Below are 25,333 nucleotides of genomic sequence, written 5' to 3'. Positions count from 1 at the left end.
GAGAATCAACCAAGGCATCAAACCATCAAAAAACTCAAAGTGCACATCATGAGCTCCTCAAAAGAGACCAAATAACCATGATCCTCTACCAAGAAGATATACCACCATAAATGAATTAGAAATCCAAGCTAATGAACATCAAGGATGTACTTGTATATCCAATCATATCATGCCAAAATCTATGGCACCATGATCACATCCATGAATCGAGCATCTGTCTCTCAATATGTCCAACTTATCAGCCTAAAATAGTCAACCACAATCCTCCACCATGACTGTACCTAGTAACAATATCTCATCCCTTCTACATGAAAAAAATAGTAAATCATGTGACTTAGGGCATAGACAACTCAAATCCAAGCCACCAATCTGAATATGCATCAATAATGAAAGATCAATGGGCAAAGACAACCCATAACCAAGCCATAAATGCAACCTATAAGTATAGACCGCTTACAACACTACACAGCTTGTAGATCCAATAAGACATCATACATATCCAAGCCAAACACTAATAACCATATCATCATGAGACCAAACCGAATAATGAACTGAGTATACAATGACATCAAATCTTGAATCTCCAATGCCATAAACTTACAATGTTACCATAGTCAAAATATATCTATAAACTGTTCAAATTAGTATATCAACAAATAAACCATGCCAAACCTACACCAAATATGAACCAATGTGTAGAGCTCTCCAAGAGCTTTCTATTGACTACTCAAAGTCAAAAATCCGACTCCGTATGCCCAAGTTATGCCCTAATCCGTGCTCAAAATAAATAACATCTGACTTTAGGGCTCTTAAAACCTAAGAAAATTTCAAAATCACAAAACCAAACCTACAACATGTTGTAGTGCTCTGAATCAGCTTTCCAATGCCTATAAGAACTCTGAAATCTAATATTCTAAGAGAAAGTTATGGCCATTTTACTAAGATAGTCTTTTTACCATTTTTACTACGATTTTTCATTTTTTATTTTTTCTATGACAAACATTTCGATGGGATTAAATTTGACGGTCATCATGGGCTGAAATTAAAATAAAAATAAAAAATCATTTCCTCTAAACATGGCCAAACTAGGGCATATTATATATCAAAATTTATGGAAATGTCGACCTGGATCCAATGGTGAGGTCTGTTTTTACCCAGGAGGTCATTTCTGCAAGCTCCCCCTAAAAACCCTCATTTAAATGAAACATCTAAAAAACTCTTTTGTCCAACAATTTCACATGCCCAAATATTTTAACATCCCATCATAACAGCAAACTCAAAACCCTCAAATCTGCAATAAATCATTCATATATCTTGCCCTTTTCTTTTATCCTCTCATGCATTCTCATGAATTCAATCTAGGGTTACAATAATAAAACCATAGCTCTGATACCACTTGTAAGGAAACTTGGCAACAAAGAATATAATTGTTTCCATATAACTCATAATAAATCTAAAATAAACACGGAATTAAAATCCACATGCAACAGAATAGACAACATACCCACAAAATTGTGACATAAGATATACCCTAGGAAACCCTCATTGAGAGAAAAACCCAGCCTCCAAAAGCATCCATCACCATATATTATTTCGCAAAATTATCATTACAATACAACCATGGAAGCCTTCATGGCCATAGCCACAACCGAGCAAACTATGTGAACAAGCATGAATCCACACATCCCATGCCATGCTTCCAACCTTCACAAATGCTCCCTTGGCTAACCTGTCAAGCTTTGTCCCGGTCAACTCTTGTCTTTCTCACTCTTACTCTCTCTCTCTACAACAACTACCCTTGTGGTTTCTTATATAGTAGCAAATCCCACAAAACTACTAAGTGGTATTACATAAACCATGTGCTAAAAAACCATGTGCTACCTAACCCACTGACCCCACATTTAATATTTGGCATTTAATTCTTTTCCGCAATATTAAATAATTACATAAAATATTATCACAATGTTACAATACAACTCATCAAGAATATTCTATGGGAATCTTTACATGTTGCATGTCCATCTAGGTGGAACATTACATGATAATAAAATATAACAATATTATGCAATGTGTGCAACACCCATTATCTCAACAAGGCAGCCCATCTCTTTAATTGTGAAACATGCTCTTCAAATCTTTATATGTCATTCCCTACCATTTTTAGACTTCCAGCACCTAAGTTCCTTCACATGGATGCCCTGTTACTATTCCAAATATGCTCATGAGGCTTAATCTAGCTTTCACACACCTTTTAAATATGGCTTTCCTTGATCATCTACCACCCTCTTTCCAAGTCCCATTGCTTTAATTTGAAGCATGGTCTCCTCAAAGAATATAAAGTCTTCCTCTCATTTTCGATAAAGGTTGTTTGCCTCCAATCTTTCTTGTCAAGGGGTCCATCTCCTTGCCAATTCTCTTTTAGATTGGCATCATACCTTCCACTTGTTACAAAATTTTGCCACGACTGCACCATCTATGACTTTGTGATCAGCACCAACTATAAGTTTCATAAGTGAAGCGGGATAAACTATCCCATCATTTGAAAACTGAGGAAGCTTTTGGATTCTACCAATTACTACTATAGAAACCTTAGGTAAGTTTAAAAGCAAAGACCCAAATTTACCACCAATGGCCCCAAAGTTGCTAACTATTATTGTTCCACTAGAAATGTCATCCGAAGATAGCTTGTTGTTTGAGGCTTCATGAATAAGGCATTGAAGCTCCTTTGTAATCTCTAATATGGATAGTGATTGAACGTTCTTGATATTAGGAAAAACCAAACCATGAGGCATAGCCATGGCAACTCCTATATTATGTGAGCCTTTATTAATGAGTTCACATGCTTCTTCATTGAAAATACTATTCATTGACGGGTGATCGATCAAAGAAAATGATAAAGACTTTATCAAAAATGGCATGTGTGTATGCTTCACAACTTGGTTAGCTGTTATTCTTTGAAAATAATCCTTCAACTTAACAAGGGAGTCCACATTAATCTCTTCCAAATAATGGAAGTGCAGCACTTTGGCAGCCATGTTCATAGTTTTGACCATGGCACATTGGAATCCCCTGAGGGGAATAGTCTTGTCTTCATGAACTTGATGAATTGTTACATCCCAATTAGATGACTCTTTTTCTGGTGTTAAATTCATAACTTTGACCTCTATGTTTTGACTAGGATGAAAAATATGAGAAAGATTGTTCCAAACACTCTCTTGCTTTGTTATGTATTTCAAGACATCCTCTTTCAATACCCTGCCATCTTTACCAGTACTAGGAATATCCTCTAAATTAATGCCATACTAATTTTCCATATGACAAACTGTAGGAGTAGACAATACCTTTTCCCTATTTTCTATGCTATTTGGAGAATATCTAGATTGCAAATCAGCTTCCTGGAACTCTATGGAGGATGTTTGTATTTGTTCCCAACTTGCCATAGTCTCATGTTTTTCATCTACAACTAAATCCACCAATGTTTCTCCAACCTTTAAAATATCTCTAGGAATGAATCTCACTTGTGACACTTTCCCCTGATAGCGACTTGTAATCTCAATAGTATCTTTATCACTTTGGACTTCAAACATTGGTTGAAACTCATCCACTCTATCTCCCTCTTGCACAAACCAATTGAGGAGCTCACATTCTACAATCCCCTCGCCTGTTTGGGCCAATGGAACTCTGACTATTCCTCCCATAGGTTTTGTGCCATTACCATGAGCTTGACTTGAAAGGAAACACTTTTTAATTACATAAGAACACTCAAATTTATCACTTATTTGCAAACTATCAGATCGGTGTCAGAAGGTCCATTGATTGGCCTTAAAAACTAACCCAAACCTCTGATCGAGTTCTGAAACTCGGGATACTAATTCTTTGCTCTACACTCTTGCATCCTGTTGAATCTTGTCTCATGAAAAATTTGGGATCAAAAGATATTCGTAGTCAAAGTTGACCTCTTAGAATCACCTACATGTAAACATGTCAGAAAGCAATAAATTGGGTTTAGATTTGGCTTTGAAAATTGGGCAAATGGACACTTGGGAAGATGAAAATTGGGGTGTTGGTTCTCTATCATGAGAACATTATAAATCTACAATTTGGGCTTGTGAAAAATAACAAGGCACAAATGGTGAGCGGTCAAAGTAGGCTACTTAGAATTAGCAGACTGGAAACACTAACAGAAAACATTTTTTTGCAAATGGAATTGACCTAGGAAAGTATGCAAATGGATTCGTGATGACCTAAAAATAACACACCTAGAGTATTTTCAGTGGACAACATGATGGTACAATCCATTTAATCTAGGAAATCATTAATCTCAAGTTATAACATCGCGAATAGGGGTTCCAACAAATCTACAAATGCTGACACTAGTAAAAAGATAAAAATTGTGTTTGGAATCGCATTTGAAAATTGATCAAACGGATTTTTCATAAGCTGAAACTTGAAATATAACAATTTTCTAACATCTACAATGCAACACAAAAGGAAATTTAGCATTTTGGTCAACTAGGTCAAAGATATAACTCGTCAAACAGGGCTTCCCAGAATTATGTGCAAAGTGCATCAGCATGAAAATAATAACTAACCAACTTTGAGGGATGCAGAATCTAGTCAAACGTACTCAAAATGACTCAAAATATGAAACATAGGCTTTTAGGTATGGACACTAGACATTCCCAAAGTGGTGAATCACAAAACATTTATGGGTGCGAGATATTTAGATGCAAACATGGCCTTCTGTCATTGTTTGACGCAGGTGAAAAATGCAGATTTGACAAATGCTCAAAATAGGACTTCATAAAATAGCTTGGAATGTCAGTTTAACTTCATGGAACATGTGGACACACTGAATAGAAGGTGTTAGAAACATTAAACTCCTCATGGGTTTCAAAGGTACAGCCGGATAAATAGGCATCAAAAAGCATTTATAGGGCTTAAATTTCTCAATGGTGCTCAAAATCAGGGCTACAATTTTGAGCGCCAACAAGCTCATCATAGGTATCTTTCACACACATCACACAATTCAAGAAATAAAATAGTCAGTTTAGATTCATCAAATCTATGATTTAACATGAGTATTGGAACTCAACATCACTATGTTGTCACTCAACTTTCATACTATTCTTCCACTCTGCTTCTGCTAGTTTACTCGGTGAACACTAAAGTTTATAGATGCTTGACATCAACTAAGCTTTACTCATCTTAAACTATGTTCACTCAACATACACTAAATCTTCACTTTTCTGAACTCCAATTGAATTTTTTCTTGGCTTGCACTAACTTTTCTAGGTACCTACTGTGCACTCAGTCAAGCTTGGTAGACACAATTCTTCTTACTTGTTCTTCTAGACTTAATCAGTGTATCCAACCATTACAGCCTTAAGAAAATAAATAATAAACTATAACATCACTATCTTAATTGATCTTTTCACTCCTTTTTCATACCATAACTTAACCTTTCCTCTAGGTGCTCTTGTTATCTCATTTGATTAAATTCTCTTTATCAATCAAACAAATGTTAGTACTCAAATCAATGAAGTAGTTGTCTTAATGACAAGTAAGGTTTGACATCAATGACAAAACAATGATTGAAACACATCCTCATACTTGTATCAATATTTTCTCAACAATCTCCCTCTTTGGCATTGATGGAAAACCAATACCAACAACAATACCAAAAGGAAACTAATTCCTTGTATTGAAATCTCTCCCTCTATCAGTAGCTTTCATCTTCTATATAGGCTACAAAACTCTATTATGATCAACAAAAAATAAACTTTTCCTTATGAATCCCTTCATCTATCATCTTGTAGCACTTCTCCTTCTAAGTTTCTCTGATCACTTCCTCTTTCTAATATACAAGTATCTATCTCATTCTGCTATGTTCTTATTGTTGGCTAGAGATTGGTTTTGACTATAATATAGATGCTCAGCTATAGTATATGTTTCCAAGCTAGAAATTCAATAGGTGCTAAGTGAATTTTAGGTGCTAAGGAAGTTTCAAGTTCCAAGTGACAAGTGATACTGAGTCACTATAGGTGCTAAGAAAAGTATAGGTGTTGGGTGAAATAGAGTTACTATAGGAGCCAAGCAAGCCAGAATTCCTATATGTGTTGAGCATCAACAATTAATAAGTGCCAAGTAATACAAAATCAACATATGTGTTTGTGTCTTCACAAAATTGGATGAAAACAATTTTTGAGCCAACTCAAGATGAATCTTGAAGGATCTAAAAGAAAAGATATAATCTTTTACATTCCCTATGCAATCATCATCCAACCAATCAGAAAAATGGAGAAAGCATGCAACCAATAAGAAAAGTGTAAATATTTGAGTGGGAAAAGATGGATGAATATTGATTTTGGATTCATACCTAACCCTAAGTCTCAAAACCTTTATAAGGAGGTCAAAATCCCATAATTTAGTGTTGAATGGAAGAGTAAGAGGTCATGTGGAAATTCAAAAGTGAATGCAAGAAATTTTTTGGAGGAAGTGAAAGGCTTGAGAAGACTTAAGAGGAAGAATAGCATTGTAGAATCAGTTGATCAAGAAAAAAACATTAGCGCTACCAATAAAGAGTTATCAGATCAAGAAGGATCAGATCAAATTAGATAGAACAAGGATCTGGAATCAGCAATTGAAGATTGTAAGTCATCAGATCAATACATTCTACTATACTCTCTAGCTATTGTATTAGGATAATGAAAACCCTATGAGAATAGGTTGGCTTAATAGCTATTTTTTAGAACCTTTAACAAGGTGATAAATCCTTTAATAGGGTGACATTCCAAGTGAATACTTGTAAATCCTTTAGATAGGTCACTTTTAACAGGGTGTAAAACCTTTAATAGGGAAGGCCTTTCATAGGGCAAACCATTAATGGTGGTCAAACTTTGTAACCTTAATCAGTTACATATTGTTGTAGTGATAATTTGTGGGTATCATCCCCACCCCAGTTTTACCTTCTCATTTTGGAGGGTTTCTGGGTGACCAAAATCTTGTGTTGTCTATTTTTATGCATGTCTTTACTTTCACATTTATTAGAAGATGTTAGATGCATGTGATGATATTAGATTAAAAGTGTTAGAGGTTAAAGTTTGGAACTTTTGATTCACCCCCACCCTCTCAGAAGTAAATCTTTCCACTTATAAATTCCATCACTTATCTCCCTAAGTACTTTCTCCCTCTTACTAAGTAGATGTAGTTCTTTTAGTCATTTCTCCCTCAATAGGGCATATATCTCCCTTTGTGTTTGGTATTCTTTATCTCTCCCTCTTTGAAAACAATTCCAAAGACTTGTCATCTCAACATGCAGATGTTAACAAGTTTAGTTTCTCCCTCTATAACCTAACTTGTGACTGTAAATCTTCTGATTTAGTTCCTTCATTACTTTAGTCATCTCCTAAAGTAATATCCACTACATCAAGTTGTGAGATACAATATTCACCTTGGTTGATGTAGAGCACTACTCATGCTTCTTAAGTAGCTTTGGATAGGGGTATTACCCATAGTTTACCTCTTAGATATTCATGAAAATATTTAGGTAAAGCATTTGTGAAGATATCAGCTATTTATTCTTTTGTATTCACTTATACTATCTTCACTTCTTTGTATTGAACTAACTCTTTGAAGTAATGATAATTGAAATATGCTTAGTCTTTGTGTGCATCATAGGGTTCTTTGATATATTTATAACACTTGTATTATCACAATAAAGTACCACATATTCATTGATTTATTCCTTCATACCTTTGAGGATTTATTTGCTCTATACAATATTAGTACAATTTACTGTAGCAACCACATATTCAGCTTCAGTAGTAAATCTAGATATGTAATTTTGTTTCTTGTAGGTCTAGGTGACCAACCTCTTTCCTAACAAAAATGCTCCTCCACTAGTGCTCTTTTTCTTACAATATTTCCAACCCAATTAGCATTAGTGTAGGCTCTCAACTCAAATTTTTTATTTTTCTTATAGTATAGATCACAGTCTTCTTTTCCTTTGAGATATCTCATTATTCTCTTAACAACCATCAAATGATTCTCCTTAGGATTAGAAGAGAATCTTGCAACAATTCAAACATATAATGCAATGCCAATTTTTCTATGTACTAGGGTAAAAGTACAAAGATGTGTCACCTTTTAGGATGACTTATCAGAATAGTTAAATTTGAGTATTTCTATCTAAAACTCAATTTTGTTGAAACATATGATCTAGATAAATTCATTCTAACTAAGTTATATATAGTCTCACACTTTTTCAATTGGAAATGTCTATTAAATGCATGTTTTATACTACTTTGTATCCAATTACTAAAGAAATAAAATTATTTTTGAAAATTGACATTTTAATAACTCTTACTTTTTTATGATATTTTTTTAATATCACATAAACACTATTTTATAGAGCTCAAAGTCAAGAATATTCTCATATAGATTTTACAGTGTTTTAATTAGATATAGTATATTGTAATTTGAAAATTCTACAAGCATGTATTTTAACACTTGAAAAATATCAATTTTGAGAAAGGAAAAACTATTAAATGATCATTATTTTTTTTTTAATTATATGATATTCTAGAGGAGAGATTCCTCTTCTAGAATGTATAATTTTTCTTTTAGTTAGAATATTTGTTTCTGAAAAATGTGGTGGGAGATAAACACTTTTGATTTCAAGTGAGTTGAAATTTGAATTATTATAAAAGCTAAAATATAGGTCTAAAGCCAATTTTTATTTTTTATTGTTCTACCTATATATGTTATCTATGACATATTTGAGATCAAAAGGAAATAAGATTATTTCCATATAGTTTTGTGGTGGGAACTAGACCCCTAATTTTTAGCATTTTTTAGCAACTAAAAAATTATCTATAAAAATTAGAAAAATGTATCAATTCTTATTCCAAATAATTATTATAAATTATAATCCTAAACTTCATCCATTTCTCCACATTTTATTAGTTTACTTCATTATCAAATTTTAAATAATAGTACTAGTTTTAAGTCATTAAAGGCAAACATTTATACTTTTGTTAGCCTTTTCCTTTACAAAAGGGTGACATACGTTTGTGCTTTTACCCACTACATATTGCAATTTTACAATCATAACCTATACAATGCTTGATTCACATTAGTTGAATCATCATTCTTTGTCAACTTGCATCCTATCACCATAGGTGTTCTAACTAGTTTTGAATATTCTACTCTAAAAAGTTTCAATATTTTCTTCACATACTTAGACTGAGTGATGTATATACCATATTTTATCTCATATACTTGCAAACCAATAGAGAACTTTATCTCTCCAAACATAGACATCTCAAATTCTTGCTTCATTTCATTTGCAAATGCCTTACATAATCCATCTTGACTTCCACATATGATATCATCAACAACAATTTCAGCTAGTAAAATACCTTTACCCCCTTTGTCTTCAAGTATAGATTGTTGTTATCACTATTCTTCTCAAATTAACTCTTCATAAGATAATTGTGAAGCCTTTCATACCATGCTCTTGGGGCTTGCTTTAAACCATAAAAGCTTTATGTAGTCTACATATCATGTTCTTTTTTTTAGCATCAACAAATCTTTTTGGTTGTTCTATATAAACCTCTTCTTCTAATTTTCCATTCAAAAATTCTAGCTTCACATCCATTTGATAAACTTTGAAACCTTTGTATACAAAGTAAGCAAGTAGAGTTCTTACTCCTTCCAATCTTGCAATAGGGGAAAATATTTCTCCATAGTCTATCCTTTCTTCTTGTGCATACCCCTTGCAAACTAATCTTTCCTTATTCCTTTTGACTTCACCATTTTCATCTAAATTGTTTTTGTACACCCACTTGGTTCCAATCACATTCTTATCCTCTAGTTTGGGAACTAGTGTCCATGTCTCATTCTTCTCAATCTACTCAATCTCTTATTTCATGGCTTTACTCTAGTCCTAATTTTTTAAGGCATCTTTCATTAACTTAGGTTCATGCATGCCCAAAAAATATGTGTCACTTGTCATCCTATTTCTTGTAATTGGTCTAGCATCTCTATCTCCAATAATTTTTTTAGTATGGTGATGTCTTTTGACATACTTTGACAGTCTTAATTCTATATTTTCTTCATTAGGTCTACCAACTTCTAAATCAATATGTACTTATCTATTAGGTAATTCAACATCTCTTTCATGTACACTAATCTCAGAATTAGAATGAGTCTTATCTTCAGTCTGCAACTTAGTTCCTAATTGTAGCTCAGTTCTTGAATGCAACTCAACATTCATTGTATGTGAATTGATAGTCGCTAAAACGTGCTATTGATTTGCACCTTGATCTATAGTATCTTCATCAGCAAGAATACCTTCATAAAAGTATACAAAAGATTTGTATTTCTCTAGTTCCTTTATAGATTCAGCCTCATGTACCTCTGTGTGTTCATCAAACTTCACATTTTCACTTTCTACAACTTTGTTAGTGTTAATATTTAAAAATTTATTGTAGACACCTAAAAATCCTTTAGAAAATAAAATATTTTTATTTTCTGGAAAAAAGTCCCTGATGACATCATCATTTATTAATTAATTAATTAATTTATTTATTTATTTATTTTTATGCCATTAAATCCCTTTATCTTAATTAAAAATATTTAATTAAGGAATCCCTCCCAAAAATGCTTAAATCTTATTTAAACATTATTTCCTTATTTATTAATTATTTAATTAATAAATTGACCAAAAAACCCAAAATAAATAAAAAATTTATTTTTTGGCTAAAACTTGGCCAATTTCCTTAAGACCACTAACCTCTTCCAAAATCTTCTAATCCTTCTTTAATTTTGATTAAAGGCTAATCCCATCATTTCCTACCCCTAATCCCAACTCAAAATATTTAATTAAGATTAAATATTAATCCTCATGTTTATTAAAAAAGTTATAATAAATATCTTCTCAACCCAAACCTTTGAAATAAATAAAACTTTATTTATTTCCTAAAAATCTAATTTATCCTCATCCTAAGAAGTTCTAGACTCTTCTAGAAAGTCTTCATCCTCATCCTAGGAAGTTCTAGACTATTCTAGAAAGTCTTTATCCTCATCCAAAGTCTAGACTCTTCTAGAAGATGTCTTTTTAACCTAATCAGAATCCCCTCCCAACCTTGTCACATTCCTTAAAAATGGGTTAAGACTTACTAACCCAAGCCAAAGTTAACAAATATCTCCTCCTTCACCCACCCTCATTAAATGCCATCCACTTGCCTATACCTAAGCTAATCCTAAACCATCCTAATCCATCCTCTAATCATTTGCACAATCCTAAGCAAGCTTAAAACCTTCCTAATCAAGCCCAAGTTGAAATTCCTCTCATCTCCATCAAAATATCCCAACCATAAAACTTTAGGAAGCCCACTAGGCCATAAATGACTCTTCCAAGCCCTTTTATTGCTCTTAGAAGCCATTATGAGGGTCTTTATGAAGATTTTATCCCATTGAGCCTCCTTTGTTGACTCATCCTTCCCCTTTCCTCCATCCTCTCACCCTGTGACATGTGTCACTCCCTGATTGGCTGTAAGGAAGCACAATCCATGTGCTCTCTTCTCATGCAATCTGAGCCCTCCATGAGCTTTTTCCCATCCTTACATCTTAGCCCTCAATCCCTCAAGCCTCTTGCCTATAAATTGGATCCTTCCCCTTTGCAAAATAACACAATCCATGAAGTAAAGTCATAATGCCATTTTAAGAAGCCATTTTACATCAAAACCATACACTCACACCCAAATTACAACTCCATTTGAAGCCCTTTTTGAAGCATAAGCTTGAGCATACATCCTATCTATTTAGACAAAGCCACTCAACAAGCGAGCTTCTTATTGAGAGAGCCCATTAATAGCTCATATTCTCAATTGAGAGCTCATCTTAGTCTATCTTGAAGTTTATGAATTTTTTTTAGTTTGTAGAAGCTTTATTTAAATTTGGTTTCTTTAGCATACTAACATTTCTCATATACACTTATAAGCTTTACTTCTTGTGGAATAGCCAAGGAATATACCTTCACTTTTAGCATATAATTTACTATTTTAAAAATCTTTAATAATGTAGCACTTGCTTCCAAATACCTTAATATATTTGACATTGGGCGAGTATCTATACCATAATTCAAAAGCTATTGAATGAGTACCTTTCTTGATTTGCACACAGTTCAAGGTATATATAGTTGTACTTATAGCCTCTCTCTAGTATTTCAAAGCAACATGAGTGTTTTAGCATATTCTATTATTGATTTGTTCCTCCTTTCAAGAATTTCATTTTGTGGAGGGGTACTAGGTACATATGCCTATCTTTTGATTCCTTTATCATTATAGAACATCTCAAACTCACTTGATGTAAATTCTCCATATTTGTCATTTCTTGGACATTTTAGGCTTTTTCTTGTCTCATTTTCAACTCTTTCTAAGTACCACTTAAACATTTAGAAATCATTAGATTTCTATTTGAGAAACATAACTATCATCATCCTAGAATAATCATCAACAAATAGGAAAATGTAGTTGTCACCCTTGTATCTTTGCACATTAATTGGTCAACATAAATTAGTATCAACAATCTCAAGAATTTATTTAGAGGTGTGAGTCTTACTCTTAAAACTATATTTTTTCATTTTTCCTAATTGACATTGTTTGCAAATTATATTGTAAGGTTTCTTCAATTTAGGAAAACCTCTCACTCTTTTCATGTTAGTGATACTCACCAAGTTATCAAAGTTAACATGACATAACCTCTTGTGCCATAACCACACATCATAACATTCTACAATAAGACAAGTAGCATCATGCATATCAAGATAAAATAGATTACCTCTAGTTTGATCACCTTTCCCAATTAGTTTCCCATCAGTGTCATAGATCTTAGCTATCTTGTTTTCAAAAAAAACTTTGCGACCTAAACTATTCAATTGTGACACACTCAAAAAATTATAGCTAAGTCCTTCAACATAATATGTATTTTCACACAAAATATTTTCTATGAGCTTTATATATCCTTTTCCATTTATTAGACAAGGTGCATCATTACCAAACCTTACTCTATTTCCATCATAATAATTTATGGTAATGAACTTACTTTTACTCCAGTCATGTGATGTGAAAACCCACTATCAATGATCCATCTATCACTCTTGTTCACATAAGACATAAATGTAGTTTCCTCATCCTCATATTATTCATCCTTCATTACAACATACACTACTTCATCATCATGGTCATCAAATCAATCTCTAGTTTCCTCTTCTACAATGTAACAAGAATTTTTGCCTTTATCTTTGTAATCTTTGTTGTCCTTATCTCTTCTACTTGACTATTTGTCTCCACTTCTATTTTTATTTTTCTCTACACATCATATAAATATGACAAACCTCATTGCAATCAAAACACATGATAGGTAACTTGCTAGCTATGCGTCAAGCTATTCTACATCTTCCTCATCTATATAACTGTCACTAGAAACATATTTGAACATTTTCTTCTTCTCTTTAGGTTTCTTTAATGACATCTTATCTTTAAAAGTAGATTCAACATTATCAAATTTGAAGTTATCAAAATTGGAGAGCTCAAAGGTAGTGAGCCTACCTACCAAACCTTCCAAAGTCAAATTAGAACCTAGTATACATCTTAATTCTTGTATGGAAGAAACTCTAATAGCATAGATGACAAGAAATTTTCTCAATACTTTTCTTAATACAATATCATCATCTATCTTACTAGTAGCTCCTCTTATAGTATTAACAACATCTTTTATTCTAGAGTAGTATTAAGCAACATTCTCACCTTCTTGCATCCTCATATCATCAAACTTACCTCTAAGACTTTTAGATTTGGCTCTCAAAAAATTTACATCTCCTCCATAAATGGTGTAAAGAGAATCCCACATCTTCTTTACACTATCACAACCCTTGATGTCATCAAACTAAGCATACCTTAGGGCAAAGGCAATCTCCAACATTTCCCAATTGTGTTCTTTCTTCTTTTTTAGATCATAAGTAGTTGGGGCTCCAACAAGATTGACATGCTCAATGGAGATGCTAGATTGTGCATGGTCTCTAAGACCTCCTAGGTGTAGCTTCATTATAATTTTCCATGTAGGGAAGTTTTCCTTGTTAAGCTTAGGTACCTCTCATTTTGACATTTTGATCTTTTGCTTCTAGTACCTTCAAACTAGTCCTCTTAAGTAGATGGCTTTGATACCAATTGTTGGAATTCTTTAGAATAATTAAGAGGGGGGTGAATTAGTTATCCAAGGTCTAGATGTACAAATAAAACTTTTCAATGTTTAGTAGACCTATATCCATAAAATATTATTATGCATGCATCCATTAGATCATACAATACTTAAACTTCATAGCTTACTGTCCTAGGTCAAAACAACTTTGCAGAAATGTAAACATGAAACATAATAGATTCAATAACACATTTAACACAAGGATTTTACATAAAACCCCAATTTGGAAAAAACCACTTGCAATACGCTACTAATTCTCTCTCTTCTAAAGTGATGCCTTTTGAAAGGCCAACCTTGTTAAAGGTTACAATATAGACTATTAAATGTGACTTGGCTAGTGGATTTCAATCACCCTATTAGGAGTGAGCCCTATTAGAGGACTTTAGATCATTCTCTTGGAATGTCACCTTGTTAAATGATTTAAAAATGACTATTAGGTCAACCTTAATCCAAAGGATTTACCCTAGATGGATACAATGAATACAAAGTAACATTAAGGCTTGATCTGATAACAAATTACAACTCATTTGAAGATCATAGATCTTTGTTTCAGTCCTCCATTCTGCTTGGCTTTCACACACTTTAGCTTTGATATCCTATTCACCCTTCAAGAATTCATACTCTTAAGCCTTCTTTATTTTCTTTCCAATAACAATCTCTTCTATTTTTCCATTAAATGAAGCAATACCCTAGACACCGTGTCTTCCTTAGGTTCTCACACATGAGAACATTTTATTTTGACCATCTCTCTCTATAAATAAATATTTAAGATTTTTTCTTGCTTCACCACAATCATCCATTTTAGGGTTAGGTAAGATCAGGTAGGATATAATCAATCTACCCACTTTTCCATTTGGTTCCTCTAGAAATTTCTTCTTCAACCTTCCTTGAATTCACCACAAAATGGTTTACCTTGAATTCTATGCTACCAGCTCATCATAGTTATCTTCCAAATTCTTGACATAATTCAAGAAAACAAAATATTTGGTTTAGGTTTATCAAATCTTTGATTTACATGAATGTTGGCACTCGACATCAATATGCTATCACTCGGCTTCCATACTATTCTTCCACTTGGCTTCCACTAGTTTACTTGGTGAACACTAAAGTTTACTATTACTTGACATCAACTAAACTTTATTTAGCTTAAATTATGTTCACTTAGCATACACTAAATCTTCAATTTTCTCAACTCCAACTAATTTTCTTCTTAGCTTTTACTAACTTTGGTCGGCACCTACTGTGCACTCAGTCAAGCTTGGCATACACAATTCTTATTACTCATTCTTCTAGACTTAATTAGTGTATCCAAGCTTTACAACCTTAAGTAGATAAACAATACATTATATCATCATTGTCTTAAATGGTCTTTGTACTCCTTTTTCATACCATATCTCAATCTTTCCTCTTGGTTCTCTTGTTATCTCATTTGATCAAATCCTCTTCATCAATCAAATAAATGATAGTACTCAAATCAACTAAGAAGTTGTCTTACCAACAAGTAGTAGGTTTGAGATCATTGACAAAACAATGATTGAAACACATCCTCATACTTTTATCAATATTTTCTCAATAATTTCATAGATAGATAGCTATAAGATGCCTCTTGAGATGCTCTCTTTCATGGGTATTCTTGAGAATAAGGGTTTTTAGGAGTGTGTCTACTTTTTGGTATAAACTTTTTACTTATACAATGCTCCTAATTTTTCTCATAAGAAAGTTACTCACTATTGGTATGACATAGCACTGAGGAGGGGGAGGGGTTGGGTTGTGAAAAAATACAATAAGTAAGCCACTAATTCAAACTACCAATCTAAATTTACTTCCAAAAGCACTAATCAAACAATTGCTAAACTAAACAAATATAATTAATTGATCAATCACAAAAGCACATCACATAACATAGTCATATTGGTATCAATTAAACCCTTGTTTAAAGGTTAAAAAATGTGGGGGTGAGGACAATACCCACAAGACTTTTATTGTAGTTAAAAGGTTTCTCTATTAGGATCTTATAAAAACCCTTTCTATGTGTTCACCATATTAGGAGTGTTTTACAATGTTGGGAGTATAAGAAGATATGTTAGCATCTATCTCACTAAGAGGATTTATAACTCCTTTTGAGAGTCCTATTTTAAAATATTTACAATAGAAAGATAGGTTAAGGTCCACCAAATTAAGGGATTTCCCTTGTTGCAAATTTTAGGTAACAAAAAGTTGAGTGATCTATTTATATAACCACTTTTCTATTTGATCCTTTGTCTTATGACCACACTATATATTCCCTCTACTCAATATTTTCTTCACCATATGATCACACTTAATGTAACCACATACTCACTCTACATTCATCTTCTCTACCTCTGTAATTCTCATACTCACTTCTCTTCTCTTAAACTATAACAAACATATTTTTCTAGTTAATCTTCACCCTTTATTTAAATTACAAACTTCCCATTCTCACACCTTTTTCATTTTGTATATCCATATTTTTTTAAGATATTTTTCGTCACTACTTTGATTTTCATTAAGTTTTCTTTTGAAATTCCCTAGAATAGTCAAAATGTGTTTGACAAACACAAGATTTATCTCAAATCTTCTCACCTATCTTTCTTCCATCATCCACCTACCAAGTAAATATCACTCCATCCAATAAAAATCAACATCAGTTATTTGTCGTCAACCATATCAATCATGTCAATCATCTAATTATCCTTTTTTGACGGGTATCTTATAAACATATTACCTAATCATGTTATGATATGTAGATTAATTTTCACCTCTCATCATTATGAATTTCTATTAGAAACTTGATCTTCTAAGACAAATTTAAATATCCTCCTATGATTATTCAACTTTATTCATCCTTTTTAATGATCATAGCCAAAAATCCTCACTTAACTATTCCATTTCTTAACACATGAGACATGAGAGAGTATCATTGATCATATTCCTTGTCTCACTAGATAGTTTATTTTATTCTATCACTTAGCTACCATCAATTAAAACATTTCACCAATCATATTTGGTTGTAACTCTAAGCAAGTCATACACCTCTTGTCAATTCAAAGAGCCAACCATCTCTCCCTTTGACATTGACAACACAACCTTATATGTTGATTGTGAAAATGTTTCACCATTGGTAACTACTCCCTCTCTCTTTAAATTTTTTTCAAATACTCTCTTTCTCTCATGTTACATCATTTATTATTTTTCCTTCTATGGGTAATCCTACTATGTTTTCTTTCCAATCATTTTAAACCTTACTAACACCCCATTTTTCATTATTCTTATTCTCACTATTCTCTCCCCTTTTCATCAACAATGACAAAGATAATTTAAAACCTATCAAATAATTATTTGAAATATTTATTTTATCTCTCTATTGATTCAACTAATGATTTCTGTAAGTAACAATGGGATTAACTATCCATGTAAATGTTCTACTGATTCTTCCATTGAGTCCAAGGTACTCATATCAGATAAACTATGTAGCATATTTGCATACATTACACATTATTGCATTTCCTCCAATGTATGGGCTAAATATAATTATATCTCCAATAATGTATTCATCCTTTTCCCTTCTTCATCTTTCATCTACTTTATCATTTGAGTGATCAAATTTACCTTTCAGTTATACTCTAATGTTGAGCTTGAAACTTGATCAAATTGTTCAATCATTGAGTCTATTTCTTTTTGTGCTACATTTTTGCACTTCTCCAAGTCATCTATAAATTTTGACAATTTTGATAGTTTGATAATCAATTGTCTAGCTTCCTTTAATATTATATTTTCTTATTGACCATTTTAGACAAAGTTACCTTATATTTTTCTCTTGTTCCCATTAGGTTCTCTATCTTCTTCCTTTCATAATTATTCTCTGCCATCTTGAGTTCTATGATCTCCAGCTTTGGAACTTGATCTATGGTATCTTTTATCCTTATTTTCATCTAATAAATTAGACTTACATCTAGATCAAACTCAATATTAGCTACTAATTCTCCAAGTATATCTCTATTTTCTTCCATTCTAGCTTTATTTTTCTTGGATTTTAGTTTGTCCCTTTTTTCCTTTCCCTCTACATTTTTAGAGCATAAGCTCCTTGGGTTTTAGCTTTGTGGTAAAAATTATTAAGTGATTTATCATCTTAATCTATGATGATCTTGGCAATAGGTATACTCCTTTTTCTTTTACTATTACTAACAAAACTTTGCTTTCTTTCCATTGTCATTGATCCTTTTACACCTCATTCTTTTGGTTCTATCACTAATTAAATAGGTTGAGCTTTGGGTTTAGGATAAATTTATTCATAGGGTATGTCTTTTATAATTATTGGATCACCACTAGTCTATTCTTCTCTATGCCCGACATATTCTAGTCATGGTGTCCCATCTTTGACTTTTCCAATACTTTTAGATGGAATATAATTTTTAGCTAAAGTAATTTTGTCCATCTTACTTTAATTGGTTGCATTATTCTCTATATTTCTCTTTTAATTTCCTCTTGTTTAGTCATCACTTTCTTCCATATTTCAATAGTTTCATTGTCCACACTTTAAATGTCTCCAATCATAAGTCTTGCGATTCTATTTTTGATACTGAAGTCTTATCTACTGACTTCAATCATTATCTTAATTTCTTCATGAGTTAATTATGAGGTTAATTCCATAAGTTCTCCATTATTTCCACGATTACCTCTAGTCAAGCTCTCCATCTTCCATCAACTAGCTTATAAAGCTCTATGGGTACTATTCCATAAAGTTCTCTTGGAATTTTACAAAAATTATGCAAATACCTAACAATTGCTTCCTCTTGTCTTTATCCTCACAAAGTTCAATAATTTATTTCTACATCCTTCACTCCTCCATTCATGATTAAGTCATTGATAATGGTATATGCATTGGAATATGTTAACTTACCACTTTCTTTGGATTTATCTAGTTCAACTTATTCAACAATATTTACTCCAATATCTTGGTGTCTATCCTATCCTTTATCTCCTACTTTCTCTTCCCACTTTTATCTTATAGATGATTGTAGGTGTTTCCTATTCTCATTCATTCCCTATCAACTCAATTGGAGCTATTTTTCTAGATTTTTCAATTGTAATTACTAGTTTTCTTAGCTCTATACTACCAAACTTTTGTGTTAACATTCTTATCATTCTCTAGGATTTTCTTTATAACACTAGTTTATTGAGTTTCATTTTGATCTTAGAAACATTTTCCTCATAAGTTTCAAATTTCTGTGTTATGACATCTATAGGTCTATATTATAAATCATTATTGAGTCTTTATCATCTACAAGAATATCCTATGTTGAACTTCATGTATAATGCATGTATAAATGTCAACTAGAAAATATACATCTTCCATGTATTCTTCAACCTCATTACCATGAATTCTTTCTCTTTTATGCATTTTGGAGTTAAAATCTTGTTAATATCCCTACACAATGCTATAGGGTTGTTTAGAGTGGAGCCTAATCAGTCCCCAAGTGGGAGATTGTTAGATTGTGGTGACAGATCATAAAAGTATTGTACATACTTCATAAATTCTTTAGGTTATTATTAATTAGTTAACATGTAATTATTAATTGTTACCCTAAAGTAGTAAAAATAATTGTATAAAAGAGCTCAGGGTTAGGTATTGTTTCATAGTTGTGATGCAAAAATTGGTTCTTGTGGTAGTATTGAGTTGTAAGGGATTATGGATTGTAATTAGGTTGTAATCACTAGATTGCAAAAATATTGGACTTGCTATTTGGTGGACGTAGCCCAGTGTTTGGGTGAACCACATTATATCTTGGTGTCTTGTGTTCTTTTCTTTGTGATTTATTATTTTTTGATATTGGTTATATTTGCATGCAATTGTTATTTCTATCTGCGGTTTAATCCTAACAAATGGTATCACAGTGAGGTTATATTTTAGTTATCCTCTGCAGGAAAGTCTCATAGTTGAGTGGGAGTCTCATGGTCAAGTGGGAGTGATGGCAAGTGAGGGTAAGCTGAGGGTTGATAGGTTTAATGGGAAGAACTTTTAGTTATGGAAGACACAAATGGAAGAGTATCTTTATCAGAAGGATTTATGGAAGTTGTTGGAAGGCAAAGACAAGAATTAGGGATATATGTCAAATGATGAATGGGATCTTTTAGATAGAAAGGCACTTGGAAGAATTTGATTATGCCTAGCACCATTGGTGGCATTTAATATTACAAAATAAAAGACAATAGAAGAGTTGATGAAAACCCTAGTGACACTATATGAAAAACAGTCAGTTATCTTCTGTGGGTATCAATTTTGATGAAGAAATTAGTGCTCTCTTGATTTTGTGTTCTTTGCTTGAAAGCTGGAATGGCTTGGTAATGGCTATGATTAATTCTCTTCCTAAATCTAGTACCCTAAAATATGATGATGTGATCAGTGTTATTTTGAGTGAGGAAACTTGTAGGAAAACCTCTGGTGGATCTACATCAAGAAGTGCTTTGAATGCACAAAGTCGAGGTAGAACAATTGAAAGAGGAAGTAATTCTGGAAATAATGGGAAATCAAGAGGAAAGTCAAAGGGGAGGAGGTCTCAATTGAGAGGACTGGATGAATGCTAGTATTGTGGGAAACCAAGGCATAAAAGGAAAGATTGTTGGAATCAAAAGAAAAATGAAGAAGATAAACCAGATGGAGACAAGGAGGTAAATGTGGTAAGTAACAAATCCGAAGAGGATGCTTTGCTTCTATCTTTAGAAAGTGTTGATGATTCATGGGTTTTAGATTTTGGTGCTTCATTTCATGCTACACCTCACAGAGGATATTTCAGTAATTATGTCCAAGGGGATTTTGGGCTTGTTTATTTGGGGTTAATGAACACTGTCAAATTGTTGAAAGGGAAAAGTTAAGATTAAGTTGCAGAATGGGAATCATTGGTTATTACATGAGGTAAGACATGTTTCAAGGCTAAGTAGAAATGTAATTTCAGTAGGGCATCTTATTGATGAGGGTTGTATAGTTACTTTTAATGATGAAAATTGGATGGTTACAAATGTTGGCCTCAGACTAGTTTTGACAATTGAGTGTCAACATACTTAAGAAATTTTCTTAGAGGATGCCAAGTATAATATAGATGCCAAGTTACAGTATGTACTGAGCCAAAAATTCAATAAGTGTCAAGCCATTCAAAAGATGAGTAGATAGATAGTGCTAAACAAGTTTCAACTATCGAGTGATTAATAGATGTCAAGCTAGTATATGTGTTGAGTAAAATATAGGTGCTAAGAAAGATAGAAATTTCTATAGGTGCCAAGCAAGATAAAATTTCTCTATGTGTTGAGCATCAGTAATCAGCAAGTGTCGAGTAACACAGAATCAACATAAGAGTTTGTGCCCACACAAAATAAAATGTAAATCATTTTTGAGCTGACATATGATGAATCTCAAAGGATTAAAAGATAAGATCAAATCTATTTCATTCCCTATGCAATCAACATGCAACCAATCAAAAAAATGGAAAGATACATGAATCTCAATTGTAGATTTATACCTAACCCTAAGTCTTGAAACCTTTTTAAGTAGGTTGAAACCCCATAATTCAAGAATATATGAGGGAGTATGTGAGAAGAGAATGCTTGCAAGGAGTGAATACTAGAAAAAGTTAAAGGTAGTGAAAGGGGCGAAAAGACTTAGAAGAAGGACAACATTGCAGAATTAGTTGACATTAGAATAGAGCATTAGTACTTTGTAATAGGATCACATCAAATCAAAGAGGATCATATTAGAATGGACTAATCATCAATCTAAAATCAGTGATTGAAGATTGCAAGTTATCAGGTCAACACATTCTACTATACTTTCTAGCCATTGTATTAGGAGAATGAAAATCCTATGAAGATAAGTTGGTTTAACAACCATTTTGTAAATCCTTTAATAGGGTGACATTCCAAGTGACTGTTTGTAAATCCTTTAGATAGGTACACCATTAATAGGGTGTTGAAGCCTTTAACAAGGTAGGCCTCTCATAGGGTAGACCAATGTTGATGGTCAAAATTTGTAACCTTGACAAGTTACATGTTGCTGCAGTAATAAGTTGTGGGTGTCATCCCCACCCTAGTTTTACCTTCTCATTTTGGAGGGTTTTGGGTGATCAAATATTGTGTTGTCTATTTACATGAATGCCTTTACTTTTATGTTAATTAGAAATGTTTCATGCATGTATTGATTTTAGTTAAAAGTTTTATAGCTTAAAGTTTGGTACTTCTATTTCACCAACACCCCCCCCCCCCCCCACACCCCCCTCCCCCCCCTCCCTCAAAAGTATTCTTCCCACTTGTGAATTCTAAGAATTGGTATTAGAGTGAAGTTATTACAAGGAGAAGCCTCATAGCTTGAATAAAAGATCTAGAAATGGAATTCTACAAGCTTGGAAGGATTATAAAGAATCAAGAGATTGAAATAGAAGTACCAAAATTGGTATTAGAGTGAAGTTCTTACAAGGAGAAGCCTCATAGCTTGAAGAAAAGATCTAGAAATGGAATTCTAAAAGCTTGGAAGGATTATAAAGAATCAAGATATTGAAATACATCTCATTCTACACTCTCTAGAAGAAGCTAGGGAAGAATTAAGGAAATCCCTAAAGAGAAGGAAAGAAATTGCCATAGTTGAGAATGATACATAGTACAAGGAGATTGACACCTGAAAAGTGTTTGCCAATGGGGATTCTAAGGAATTTGATGCAACAATTTCAGACCTAATGGAGAAGAATAGATCTCAAGTAGAAGAGATTAGAACTCTCAAGATTGAGAAAGAATCTTAAGCCATGATGCTTTGTGAAGTGACTGAACAGAAGAAGAGATCCGTTGAAGATAAAGCTATGATAGAAGATGAAAAGAGAAACCTAGCCAATATATTAGAGGAGAAGTCAACTAAACTTACACGAGTTTCCAACATGTAGCTAAGCCAAATGATGAATGACTATCATGAGTTGAATGCCCATCATGAGCTGAATGCCAAGGACATTGAGATCTCCACAATGAAAATGCAAAATGAGCAATTGCAAAATGACTTGAGAAGAGAAAAAGAAATTGTAGAAAGCTTCAAAAAACCTAATGAATCCATCAAGTACTTTGAATAGCTTCTAAAATCACCAAGATCTAGTAATGACACTTCAGGATTGGGATACACTAGCACTGAAAAAGAAGAGTCATCTAAGACTATAGAATAAAGAAGTAACAAAGGTAAGAACACAAAATCCACTTGTCATTTTTTTGGTAAAAAGGGACATACCTTTAATGTGTGTAGGAGAAAGAATGCCAATTAGTATGACAAACATAAAAACATGGGTCATTATCACAAGTGCAACAAGCAAGGTCATTAGGCACATGACTGCAGGACTAGAACCATCAGGACACCAAGATTTGAAGGTCAAAGCTATAATTGCAAGAAGTATCGACACAATTCTTTTGAATGCAGATCCAAACCCACATGGTCATCAAACAAGGGAAGAAGCCATGAAAATTCCTATAATTGGGACTACAACACTAGGCATAGTTGTCACTACTGTCAAGAGTATGGGCACATCCCTAAAAATTTCATAAGAACACATTTTAGTGAAAGCTACAACATATGGTCGAGCCAAACTACATGCTTTAGTTGTTTGACAACTAGTCACATCAACAAGCACTACCCAACAAGGGAAAAGGCGCCTAACTCTAACTCAAACAAAGGAAAAGGTAAGGTATATGTTGAGCATGTTAGAGGAGAGATGAATGAAACATGGAAAAGGAAAGATGGATGCAACACATCAAATGGAGGGATCACTTCACCCAAAAGGTCAAGTGGTCACACTTCATCCAACTAAGTAAAAGAAGGTGTGTGGAACTGATATACAATGTTTAATCATACATCAGTTCCAAGACAAGTAAGTACAAAAAAGGAAAGATTGGCATGAATGAAGATGCAAGGATAAATCTTCAAAATTTTCACATTGTTGTTGAGTGAGAAAAGTTACCTTCCATTGCCAAATTGTCTACCAAAGTTAGTAGAAGTTGAGTTAGCAATGGATGCCAAGTGAAGGGAAATTCTTATTGAAGCTAAGTAGGGGAAAACTCCAGTGAATGCTGAGTTATTGGAAAATCAATGGAAGTCAAGTGAAACAAAATTGCATAAGGAATTGAGTGGATAGTTGTACATGCACTAAGCATTAAATGCTATGAAATGAAGGGTATATGGTCAATTTTTTGATCATTTTTCATCATCATGAACACAATGCAAGAGCAAGAAGAGTGCAGAATGATTTTCAAGTATACATTAAGCATTTGCAAAGATTCCAACCAAGATTAAGCATCATTTTGTCAATTCAAGGTATTTACACTACTGTCAAGCTATGAAGTTACAAAATTTCTTCGTATTGAAACCCTAGTTTGAACATATGGCATCTAGCTCTAGAAAACCCTAGGAAAAGGAGTTGTTTGAAGTCTAATTGTTCAGTAATGAAGTAAAACAACTAGATTTTGGACCAATTCCCAAAGTTGCATACAAAAATGACCCTGTCAAAGCTTTATCCATTATTCCACTTAAAATTATGATGGTGCAAGATGTTAGAAGGTGTTATAATTGTAAAATAGGTGCAATTGGTGACATGGAGATTTGGGAAGCATATGATAAAATTTGTGAGAATGGGGTATTGAAGGAAGAATTTCAAATTGTTGAAAGGAAGGGCTAAACTTGTGCCCTAAATTTCCCTACAATATTTAAAATGGAATGGATAAGAATTGTGCTGAGCAAAATCCATGATGGATGCCTTTGGTTGGAAGATAGACCCATTAAACTATCTAAAAGAATTATACATAGGGTAACTAAGTATCCAACCCTAGATTGGCCAAAGACCCTAAGGAGTGATTCTAAAGAATCCATAGAGAAGAATACTGGGGTGAAGTAGAATAAGAGAGGGATGACAATTGATACAATCAAAGATCCACTTGTAGAATTTGTTGTCAGGGTCATATCCCATAAATTCTACTAGTCAAGCCGACTGAAGAGTTTACCTTGTATTGCAATTGACATTGGATAAAAGCTTGT

General features: G+C 33.0%; 1 pseudogene; it reads right to left on the bottom strand.

The window, feature by feature from the left end:
* Positions 1-2,429: 2,429 nt before the first annotated feature.
* Positions 2,430-25,333, bottom strand: part of LOC149537529 (lipoamide acyltransferase component of branched-chain alpha-keto acid dehydrogenase complex, mitochondrial pseudogene) — an 83,492-nt pseudogene continuing 60,588 nt past the window's right edge.

The sequence above is a fragment of the Cupressus sempervirens genome, chromosome 9 (genome assembly GCF_028749045.1).
Source record: "Cupressus sempervirens isolate cs-2001-9-10 chromosome 9, ASM2874904v1, whole genome shotgun sequence".
Taxonomy (NCBI): Eukaryota; Viridiplantae; Streptophyta; class Pinopsida; order Cupressales; family Cupressaceae; genus Cupressus; species Cupressus sempervirens.
The sequence above is the reverse complement of the archived record's forward strand: the minus strand, read 5'-3'. Positions and strand labels throughout refer to the sequence as shown.